Source organism: Arvicola amphibius, chromosome 1, assembly GCF_903992535.2.
Source record: "Arvicola amphibius chromosome 1, mArvAmp1.2, whole genome shotgun sequence".
NCBI classification, from domain to species: domain Eukaryota; kingdom Metazoa; phylum Chordata; class Mammalia; order Rodentia; family Cricetidae; genus Arvicola; species Arvicola amphibius.
In genome coordinates, this window is record NC_052047.1 from 92,946,768 (window position 1) to 92,959,182 (window position 12,415).

The 12,415-nt window shown below is 42.7% G+C and overlaps 1 pseudogene; it reads left to right on the top strand.

Annotated features, from left to right (window-relative positions):
- Nucleotides 1-5,781: 5,781 nt before the first annotated feature.
- On the top strand, nt 5,782-11,707 carry LOC119820538 (annotated as a pseudogene).
- The last annotated feature ends 708 nt before the right edge of the window (nt 11,708-12,415 follow it).

A 12,415-nucleotide genomic window follows, 5' to 3' on the forward strand; every position in this document is an offset into this window, starting at 1 on the left:
GGTCCTACTGATGGTATATCCAGCCTCCCACCCTCAACTTGTCCAGTACAGGCCTGGGCTTCCCTTCCCTAGCTGCTCCTCCTTATAGAATCCAGCCATTTGGCTTCAGGGGTTCATTTTACCTTATTAGTCTTTTAATTGGCCTCTTGCCCACTTGGATGCATCTCCAGGTTCCCCTCTCTGTCTCTCTTGTAATCCTTTTCCCTCCCCGTGGAGCTGCTCAGGCTCAGTCTGGGCATGTTCATTCTGGACAATCCCAGATGTCTGTGTCTCTGCCTTTGGCTGTTCTGTCCTCATCTACAATTCACCTTTCCTCCACCATACATAGGAGCAGTCATGGTCTCCTCTTTTTTCTTCTTTTTCATTCAGTGGCTTTTGTACATTCCTCTGTCAGTTTCCTCAAAGCTGTTACTACTGCTCCAGAGGAAGCTGTGATTGTGGAGAATGTAAATACAGTGCCCTAAGCAAAAATAGGAACATCTTGAGCCAGATTGCCAGCTGTATCAACACAACAGAAGGGCACTGCCTGATCACTGCAATGTGAGCGGCTAAAAAGTAGAAACCATCTAAAGGGCTCTTTGAATCTAGTCAAACATACCCCCAAACAACAGCAATGAGAACAAAATCCTGCTCATAGGAAACATTTGCACTACCTTATGACTGACATATTCCATTTGGAAGCTTGTAATGCATTTACAAGACGGGATCAAATCTTTTCAAACAATTCTACTTCCCACATTCTTTTTGACAAGACAATGAAATCCTGACTCATGCTTTTTAGATTTTCTATGAAAACTCAATTTAACTCTAGGTGGAAGCATCATGGAATATGTTCCCTTTTTAACTGATTACAGGTGGTTCAATTTCATTCCTAGTACGATCTGTGTGTATATATTTACCTAGAATATCAAAAAATTTATAAATATTCCAGGTTATGTATTATAAAAAGAATTTATCTCTAAGAATGATGGGGGGGGCAGTGGCAAGCCGAATGTGACACACAAGAGTTCTCATTCGTTTGAAAAAATGAAAAGGAACTCTGTTCATGATATGCATGGTAAGTGCATGTGCACCAGAAGTGCAAGGTAAATACTAATTTCACCAAACTGTAAATACTGCGACCTAAAAAAAGTGCCTTGCCTGTAAGATATTCTGGTACAACACTGGCACAAATATTACGGAAGTACAAACCAGTCTCATTGTATTTAAGGAGACTTCACGAAAAAGAACCCATGCCTGACACTCCTAACACAGCTGAAAATCCTGAGAACAGATAAGTCATGAGCCTAAGGAAAGACCCAATACTATTATTCTGCCAAAGTAGCAAGCCAGTAAAGTGGCTGTCGTACCCATAGATCTGTCTGTGCTTCAGTCAGCGCTCCTTAGAAAAGCATCTTCCTGAAGGAGATGGAAACTAACAGAGAGACCCAAAAGTGGAAAATATAGAGAGTAAATGTGAGCCCAATTTTAAGTGGGGTGACTTCTTCTAAGCCTTCCCCTAAGGCTGCGTTATCGCCATAGTAAAGGAGGCACAAAGATTGTAAAGCCAGGGGTGATACATTGCTCCAATGAAATTACTTTCAGACAGGACACTACATAGAAGAACTATTTTACAACCAACTCTCCAGGGAAAAAGAAAAGGAAAGGAATCCAGAATATGTGAAATAATGCTAAGGAGCTAATAGAATCTGAGTTAATCATGAATTACCCATTTAGAAACAAAAATTGCAAAGTTAAAAATGTCCAAAATACATAAAAAATGATCTTGCTTTTTTCTAGGTTGAAAAGAATACATCAAATGATGTCTTCACAAGGAATGCTGCAGAAGCACCCCCATCATAAAGGGGAAATACTCTAAAAAATAACAACCCTGCAGCTCCAGATCCTGAAAACACGAACAGATTGCGGCCAGGGTCATAGAATGGAAATAATGAAAGATGGTAGCGGCCAATATAGCCATTTTATAGCAATTAGAGCAAGTGTGATAGTGGCACTAAGGCCAGCACTCTGTGCCCAAAACTCAAATAGCACATAAACCCAAGTCACTGCTTTGCTCTTGCCTTAGGAAAAGTATCAGTTTTCTTGGCCTCCACTGACCCATCCTTATCAATTAAGTTGTCCAGTTATTGATCCTCACCTCTCACCAACTGCCCCATCCACTCCTTTCTCTGAAGCTTCCTACCAGATGTGGCTTTCTCACCTCTGGCTGGTTGCAGGTACTGCTATGTCTTTCTGGCTTAATTTGTCTTCACTGCTCTCCACCTAAGAGCCTATAGTGCTGGCCCAAGTCTGACACATAAGCCTTCTGTGTGCTCCAGTAGCTCCCTGTACTGCACGTGTATAGAATATGACCAGTGTGGACATTCTGTCCATCTGATGTGGGAGGGTTATATCGTATGGTTGCTGAATAGTGGATCTTGTCATGAGTCTACTGCTTGTCCTAGTACATGGCTGTTGAATAGGTAACAATGGAAAACTATCCAGCATTTAGCTAGATGATAACAAAGTCTGGGTGCAACCATTGGCATATTGCATTCTTCTCATTTTGTGAGGTAGTGTTGAGGTTAAGCTTTTCTGTCTAGATTCTGCTCGAGTGTATCCTTGCTCCTTTGAAACTCCTCCCTTAGGACCAGTCCTTCTGCCCAAGTGCTACCTCTTTAAATATTATCCATATCACCAAATACTTTCATAGAGTAGGCAAGGCAAGTGGGTAGTAGCAATCTGTGCAGAGGGTCCTCATTCCCATAAGAAATCAGGCTGAGAAATCCATAGGGAACAGGCCAATAAGTAGTGATCCTCCTTGGCTTCTCTCTCTCTTTCTTTCTCTCCTTCCCTCTCTCCCTCCCTCGTTCCCTCCCTGCCTCCCTCCCTCCCCCTTCTCTCGCTCTCTGTTTGAATGTGTTGAAAGACAAGGTATATAGAGAGAGGTCAGAGGACACCTGATGGAGCACTCTCATTGGTTAATAAAGAAATTGCCTTGTCTTTTTGATAGGGCAGGATTTAGGTGGGTGGAGTAGAGAGAACAGGAAGGAGGAAGTGAGGCACATGCCTTGGACAATCTCCATGCCTCTCCTCTCTGAGTCAGATGCCATGAAGCCAGCCACCATGTCAGACGTGCTGAATCTTTCCCAGTAAGACACCACTCGTGGTGTTACACAGATTATTAGACATGGGATAGTCAAGATGTGAGTAAGAGGATGAAACTAATGGGCCAGAAAGTGTTTAAATGAATACAATTTGTGTGTTGTTATTTTGAGTGTAAAGCTAGCCGTGTGGGATCCGGGCAGGATGAAAAGCAAGGCTGCCCGCAGCTCCTCACCATAGACACCATGTGGGAGTTGGTTTAATTCTATCATGGATTCCAGGGATGGAATTCAGGTTATCAGGTTGGTATGGAAAATGGTCTTAGGTGCTGAGCCATTTCAGTGGCCCCTTTCCCCAGTTTTCTTCCCATTAACATTCTTTCCATTAAAAAATAAAACAGAGAAGTGTTTCTTATATTCCTCTCCCTCCCTAAATAAGCACATGCTTATAAAATCCCCAAGCCCTAAGACACTCTCCCTGCCTGTCTCTCCCTGTGGGTCTCAGTGAAGAGCACCTGGGAAATGATCTCCCAACTGCACTTGTCCAGGCCATGGACCAGGTATACCTGGAGCTGGTAACACAGAGCATTGATCTCCTGCTTGGTCATCTTGAGGGGGCACACCCAAAGAGCCCTGTGCACATGCCAGAGGGATCTTTGTGAAAGACCAGCATACAGGGCTCCAGGTGTGAGTTTACCAAGCACAGCTGCTGGTGCATTGACAGCAGAACCTGGAAGGAGAAGAACGTGGCCCAGCTATGTGTGTTGAATATAGTTGAACAAATGTCCTTATAGTATGGTTGAGCATTCTTTGGGTATATGCCCAAGAGTGGTATTGTTGGGTCTTGAGGTATGTTGATACCCAATTTTCTGATAAACCACCATACTGATTTCCAAAGTGGTTGCACAGGTTCGCATTCCCACCATCAATGGAGGAGTGTTCCCCTAACTCCAAATCCTCTCCAGCATAATCTATCATTAGTGTGTTTGATCTTAGCCATTCTTACAGGTGTAAGATGGTATCTTAGAGTTGTTTTGATTTTTATTTCTCTGATGTCTAAGGATGTTGAACCTTTCCTTAAATGTCTTACAGCCATTTGAGATTCATCTGAGAATTCTGTGTCATTCTGTACCCCATTTTTAATTGAATTATTTATCTTACATGTGGTTGCAAGCTTTGAATTTTCAGATAAATGTTTTTAATTTCGAGTACTCATAAAACTCAAAGCATGAAATGGATCATAGAGGAGAACAGGCCCGGAGGGAAGTGGGATGGCAAAGGAAATGCACTATGGAAGGGGTAAGAAAACCTTGCAAGTGGAAAGTTTTAATCAGGAATGGGAGAAGTGTGGTGGTGGGGAAAGGGTTAGCCAAAACTAAGCATGGAGGAAAAAATCCTTTTGGAAAAATACTACATTTGAAGTCATTTAAAACCATTTGAGGGGCTGGTTAAATAGTTTAGCATGTGAAGGTGCTTGATGCCAGCCATATGCTGTTGAGTTTGGTGTTGGGAAACTACATGGTAGAAGGTAAGAAAATGATCCAGAAAGTGATGCTCTGACCTCTACACATGGACCGTGGCTTGCCACCAAGCCTAATGAATGGAGTTGCATCCTTGGAAACCTAAGTAAAACAACTGAATGAAGGAGCCCTGCATGCATGGATAACGTTCCTCCCAAAGATTAAGTTGACTAAACAAAGGTTCCAATACTGTGAGATAGTTCCCTCTGAGCTGTGACGGAACGGGGCTCCTGTCAAACATGACAGGCTGCTGCCAATGTCATTATTTACACATGAGGATTAGATTGTTGGACGATTCTGAACACACTATTCACTTGAGATATAGGACATTTAGAAGTCATGTGGTATCTGTGCTGGCTTGCTTGCACAGTACTAGAACCTTCTATGCAAGCTACTGGATGAGGAAAGTTGGCAATGATTCTACCCATCTGTAGACCCTGCATGTATAGAAGATTTCTCCTTAAACATGTCACCAAGACATTATGTCAACAGTGTGTACAATACCAAGAAACAGTTTAAAATATTTTTATAACATATTTTAATAAAAAATTATTATAACCTTACATGCCGAAATATATATATACTGTGTCAAGAAATGTTTAACATTAGACTTTATATATACTGTCAAATATTCCTAGTGGATTGTCATTTTTGTCAGTAGCTCCTCATAGGATTCAGCAGCAACTAAAAAGAAAAACAAGAATTATCAGTAGTATCAAGAACATCATTGGTGGCAGCATCAGGATGAGCAGTAACAGGCATCACCAGTAGAATCTTATGTAGTGTCATGTCACAATGAATGTCATGGTATTTGAGAAGTGGTCACAATGTGGAGTCTTATTTTATTGGTGTTATGCTCACATGTTGCTTCTTTGGGGGTGTTTATTTCCAAAGTGATGCTATCCACATAAGTCACAGTGTATGGAAACAGAAAAATAGAAACTAATATCTAACAGTTACATTTCTCTGTTTAGCCATTCAGACAACACAAGTTTCATGTTAGATGTATTTTCAATACGATTGGAAAAGATAAGCATTTTTTCTAGTTTTAGGTAATGCCTAAAGAGTCCTATAGATAGCACAAAATTTATTTATCATATGTATTGGTGCCAAAGAGAATTGGATTTCTAGTGGATATATCATCATCTATTTTAAACCACTGCTATGATTTAACTTACCTTGTAAAACTTATAATTTTAATGCATGTCACATGTTAAATTAGGTTGAATACCCACATCATCACTGTTGCCACGAATTTGAGAAACCATATTCCGGATGATATCATGAGCAGTGCCATGGTTGCTTCCCAAAATGGCAGAAACTTGGAGGGATTATTTGTTGCATAGTGGGTGTATTCAGCTGGATTGGTAGCACTGAAATACTCATTAGCACTCTGAGGGTCGAAAGCATCACCTGGGGCATGAACAAGAGCAGATTCCTGATCAGTAGTGAAGCTACCACACTTGTGTTCTCTTCTAAGCAGGTTTCAAGAACAGGGTCAGAATGTTGCCGAGGGGGAGAGAATGAGGAGGAAGGTGAGAAAATGGTGTTCATGGATTACAGTACCTATAGCCAAGCTGCAGCCCAGTAGGGCTACAGTGCTTACACTGCCCAGCCAACTCAAGGATATGCACAGACCACCCAGGCATATGGGCAACAAAGCTATGGAACCTATGGACAGCCTACTGATGTCAGCTATACCCAGGCTCAGAGCACTGCCACTTACAGCCCGAATGCATATGCAACTTCTTATGGACAGCCTCCCACTGGTGATACCACTCCAACTGCCCCCATGCATACAGCCAGCCTGTACAAGGATATGGCACTGGTGCTTATGACATCACCACTGCTCCAGTCACCACAACCCAGGCCTCTTGTGCAGCTCATTCTGCATATGGCACCCAGCCTATGGCCAGCAGCCAGCAGGCACTGCACCTACAAGACCACAGGATGGTAACGAGCCTGTTGAGACTAGTCAAGCTAAATCTAGCACAGGGGGTTATAACCAGCCCAGCCTAGGGTATGGACAGAGTAACTACAGATATCCCAGGTACGTGGGAGCTACCCCACATCTCCATCCTATCCTCCTACCAGCTACTCCTCTTCACAGCCAACTAGTTACGATCAGAGCAGTTACTCTTAGCAGAACATCTATTGGTAACCTAGCAACCATGGAGAGCAGAGTCGCTATGGTCCACAAAGCAGCTATGGGCAGCAGCCTCCCACTAGTTACCGCCCTCAGACTGGATCCTACAGCCAGGCTCCAAGTCAATATAGCCAACCCAGCAGCAGCTATGGGCAGCAGAGTTCACTGTGACAGAACCACACCACATGGTGTCGGGGGCAGGAGTCTGAAGGATTTTCTGTACCAGGAGAGAAACAGAGCATGAGTGGCCCTGATAACTGGGAGAGGAGAAGAAGGGGATTTAATCATGGAGGCATGAGCAGAGGTGGGCAGGGAGGAGGACATGGTAGAATGGGTGCTAGAGAGCAAGGTGGCATCATTAAGCCCGGTGGACCCATGGACGAAGGACCACGTCCTGATCGAGGCATTCCTATAGATCCTGATGAAGATTCTGACAACACATCAATTTATATGCAAGGTTTAAATGACAATGTGACTCTGCATGATCTGGCAGACTTCTTTAAGCATGGAGGGGTTGACAAGATGTACAAGAGAACTGGGCATATCATGATCCACATCTATTTGGATAAGCAGACAGGAAAGCATAAAGGGGATGCCACAGTGTCCTATGAAGATCTGCCAACTGCCAAGGCTGCTGTGGAATGGTTTGATGGAAGAGATTTTCAAGAAGCAAACTTAAAGCTTCTCTTGCCCAAAAGAAGTCTCCAATGAATAGGATGAGGAGTGGCATGGCACCTCATGAGCGCAGAGGGATGCCACCATGACTCCATGGAGGTGCTAGAGGCCCAGGACATCCCAGAGGGCCCATGGGTCACATGAAGGGCCGTGGAAGAGACAGAAGAGGCTTCTGCCATGAGAACTCTGGGCCTCCCAAGGGACCCCATGTGAAGGAGGATATGTCCGGCACCAAGATGGAGATAGGAGGGTCCCAATTGGGGCTATGAAAACCAGAACATCACCTGGAAACAGAATGCAAATGGAGTAACGCCCCAAGGCAGAGTGCTTCTTCCCACCACCTTTCCTACCTCCTTGTTGTGACTGTGGCCAAGGAACTGGTGGCATGCAGGGAGGAAGAGGCAGATTTATGGGCCATGATGGTCCTAGAGAAATGTTCGTAGGTGGAAGAGGTGGAGAGAAAAGATGCTCCGGAGGTGCACATAGGTTGGACAGAGGTGTCTTTGGTGGAGGAATATGATATGGTACTGGGGGTCCTCCTGAACCATTGATGGAACAGGAGGAAGGAAGAAGAGGTGGACCTGGAGGATCTGCGTAAATGAATAAAGGCGAGCACTGTCAGGAACTTAGAGATCAGCCCTACTAGAGAGACATGCAGAGCTGCATTGATGACCAGATTTAGTTTTTAAACCAGAAAATGTTTTAAATTTATAAATCCATATCTATAATGTTGGCCACAACATTATGATTATTCCTCATGTGTACTTTAGTATTTTCACCTTTTATGAAGAAACATTAAAATTAACAAGTTAAACATTGGTAGTTTGAAGTTTTTTTCCTTTAAAAATGGTTGTGTTAACATTGGGAACCCCTTTTGAGATTATTCAGTATCATGGTGGAGAACCAAGAGGGCCCCTAATTAACAAAGTTCATGGTTGTTATTCTTTTCAAAAATCTACAAATATTTATAAACTGTCAAAAAAATAATGTTGTAGAGGATCCATGGTGTCACCAGTGTGGCTAACAGGAGCAAGCTCAGCATCAGCATGTGCCACCCCCTTGCATGCGCAGTATAAGTCCTAAAGAAAGTGTATGATCCAGGGATGTGCCGGGAAGTGTACTTTCTCAGAACCCTGCAGAGTGTCATCTCTGTCACTTGTACCTGGACATGATGGCAATTCAGGATTGGTGGTAGGCTGGGACACATCGCCATCATCATAATTTGCACGAAGTAATCCTTCCGGCATTGTGTCTTCAACCTTTAAGGAAATTTTGAGATTTAAGTTTCCATTAAAAATTTCACAGAGTTTTATTCACTTTAGTAGAACTTATCTGTTAATGACAGGGTCTTGATTTATAGTCCCCAAATATTTATTTGCTCAGAAAAATTTTATCACTATATCCACTGATATCATGTAACCATTGCTTAATTTCTGTTTGAATCAAAGTCCAGTGTTTGAGAATCTTAAAAGGGGAAATGCTCAGCTTTATGTGTGTGCATGTGTGTGTAGTGAGTAGAGAATAACCTTTATAATGTGCCTCTCTGTTTTCACCTGGTGAGGCTGCTCTGGTGGCATGCACGGAGGAAGAGGCGAACTTATGGACCGTGGTGGTCCAAGAGAAATGTCCCGAGTTGTTGGAGATAGAGGTGGCTTCTGAGCTGCCTGTAGCTTGGACCGAGGTGGCTTTGGTGGAGGAACACGACATGGTCCTGGGGGTCCTTCTGGATCATTGACGGAACATTTGGAAGGAAGAAGAGGTAGACCTGGAGGACCTGCATCAATGGATAATGGCGAGCAAAGTCAGGAACTTAGAGATCAGCCCTACTAGAGAGACCTGCAGAGCTGCATTGATGACCAGATTTATTTTTATACCATGTTTTAAATTTATAAATCTATATCTATAGTTTGGCCACAAAATTATGATTGTTCCTCGTGTGTACTTTAGCATTTTCACCTTTTATGAAGAAACATTAAAACAAGTATAATGATGGTGGGTTTAGTTTTTTTTTTCCTTTCAAGATGGTTGATTTAAGACTTAACCATGGGAACCCCTGTTGAGCATATTCAGGATCATTGTCGAGAACCCAGAGGGCCTCTAATGGTAACAAAATTTTTGGTTGTGAAGTTTTTCATAAACATTCCAAATATTTAAAACTGTCAAATGAATAATGTTGCAGAGGATCCATGGTGTCACCAGTGTGGCTACCAGGATCAAGCTCAGCATCAGCATGAGGGCTCCCCTTTTCATGCCCAGTGTAAGTCCTAAAGAACCTGTGTGATCCAGGGTGGTTTCGTGAAGTGTAATTTTCTCAGATGCCCAAAGAGTGTCACCTCTGTCACTTGTACCTGGACATGATGGCAATTCAGGAGTGGTGGTAGGCTGGGACACATCGCCATCATCATAATTTGCACGAAGTAATCCTTCCGGCATTGTGTCTTCAACCTTTAAGGAAATTTTGAGATTTAAGTTTCCATTAAAAATTTCACAGAGTTTTATTCACTTTAGTAGAACTTATCTGTTAATGACAGGGTCTTGATTTATAGTCCCCAAATATTTATTTGCTCAGAAAAATTTTATCACTACATCCACTGATATCGTGTAACCTTTGCTTCATTTCTGTTTGAATCAAAGTTCAGGGTTTGAGAATCTTAAAAGGGGAACTGCTCAGCTTTATGTGTGTGCGTGTGTGTGTAGTGAGTAGAGAATAACCTTTATAATGTGCCTCTCTGTTTTCACCTGGTGAGGCTGCTCTGGTGGCATGCACGGAGGAAGAGGCGAACTTATGGACCGTAGTGGTCCGGGAGAAATGTCCCGAGTTGTTGGAGATAGAGGTGGCTTCTGAGCTGCCTGTAGCTTGGACCGAGGTGGCTTTGGTGGAGGAACACGACGTGGTCCTTGTGGTCTTTCTTTATCATTGATGGAACAGTTGGAAGGAAGAAGAGGTAGACCTGGAGGATCTGCATCAATGGATAAAGTTGAGAATAGTCAGGAACTTAGAGATCAGCCCTACTAGAGAGACCTGCAGAGCTGCATTGATGACCAGATTTATATTTTAAACCATAAGATGTTTTAAATTTATAAATCCATATCTATAGTTTGGCCATAAAATTATGATTGTTCCTCGTGTGTACTTTAGCATTTTCACCTTTTATGAAGAAACATTAAAACAAGTTTAATGGTTGTGGGTTTAGTTTTTTTTCCTTTCAAGATGGTTGTTTTAAGACTTAACTGTAGGAACCCCTGTTGAGCACATTCAAGATCATTTTGGAGAACCCAGAGGGCCTCTAAGTGTCACAAAATATTTGGTTGTGATTTTTTCATAAACATTCCAAATGTTTAAAACTGTCAAATGAATAATGTTGCAGAGGATCCATGGGTCACCAGTGTGGCTACCAGGATCAAGCTCAGCATCAGCATGAGGGCTCCCCCTTTCATGCCCAATGTAAGTCCTGAAGAACCTGTGTGATCCAGGGTAGTGTCATGAAGTGTAATTTTCTCAGATGCCCAAAGAGTGTCACCTCTGTCACTTGTACCTGGACATGATGGTAATTCAGTATTGGCGGTATTCTGGGACACATCGCCTTCTTCATAATTTGCAGGAAGTAATCCTTCCAGCTTTGTTTCTTCAACCTTTAAGGAAATTTTGAGATGTTAGTTTCCATTAAATTCACTGCTTTTTATTCACTTTACGAAGAACTTATCTGTTAATGTCCAGGGATCTTGATTTATAGTCCCAAATATTTATTTGCTCAGAAAAATTTTATCACTATATCCACTGATATCTTTTAACCTTTGCTTCATTTCTGTTTGAATCAAAGTCCTAGTGTTTGAGAATCTTAAAGGGGACCTGCTCAGCTTTATGTGTATGTGTGTGTGTGTGTGTGAGTGTGTGTGTAGTGAGCAGAGAATAACCTTTATAATTGGCCTGTCTGTTTTCACCTGGTGAGGCTGCTCTGGTGGCATGCACGGAGGAAGAGGCAGAGTAATGGACTTTAGTGGTCCTGGAGAAATGTCCTGAGTTGGTGGAGATAGTGGTGGCTTCTGAGGTGCCCGTAGCTTGGACCGAGGTGGCTTTGGTGGAGGAACACGACGTGGTCCCTGGGGGGTCCTTGTGGACCATTGATGGAACAGTTCTCAGGAAGAAGAGGTAGACCTGGAGGACCTGCATCAATGGATAAAGGTGAGCACCGTCAGGAACTTAGAGATCAGCCCTACTAGGGAGACCTGCAGAGCTGCAATGATGACCAGATTTAGTTTTTAAACCAGAAGATGTTTTAAATTTATAAGCCCGTATCTATAAATTTAGCTACAAAATTATGATTATTCCTCGTGTGTACTTTAGCATTTTCACTTTTTATGAAGAAACATTAAAACAAGTTAAACGGTGGTGGGTTTAGTTTTTTTTTTTCCTTTCAAGATGGTTGTTTTTAAGACTTAACCATGGGAACCCCTGTTGAGCATATTCAGGATCATTGTGGAGAAACCAGAGGGCCTCTAAGTGTAACAAAATTTTTGGTTGTGATTTTTTTCATAAACATTCCAAATGTTTAAAACTGTCAAAAGAATAATGTTGCAGAGGATCCATGGTGTCACCAGTGTGTCTACCAGGAGCAAGCTCAGCATCAGCATGAGGGCTCCCCCTTTCATGCCCAGTGTAAGTCCTAAAGAACCTGTGTGATCCAGGGTGGTGTCCTATAGGGTAATTTTCTCAGATGCCCAAAGAGTGTCACCTCTGTCACTTGTACCTGGACATGATGGTAATTCAGTATTGGGGGTAGGCTGGGACACATCGCCTTCATCATAATTTGCATGAAGTAATCCTTCCGGCTTTGTGTCTTCAACCTTTAAGGAAATTTTGAGATGTTAGTTTCCATTAAAAATTGGGAAGTCAGGACCGTGAGGAGTGCGTTTACCCATTGAGACAGTGTGACAGATCTAACGGGAGACCACCAAGCCTAGTTGGAATGGAACTGATGGAACAGGGGACC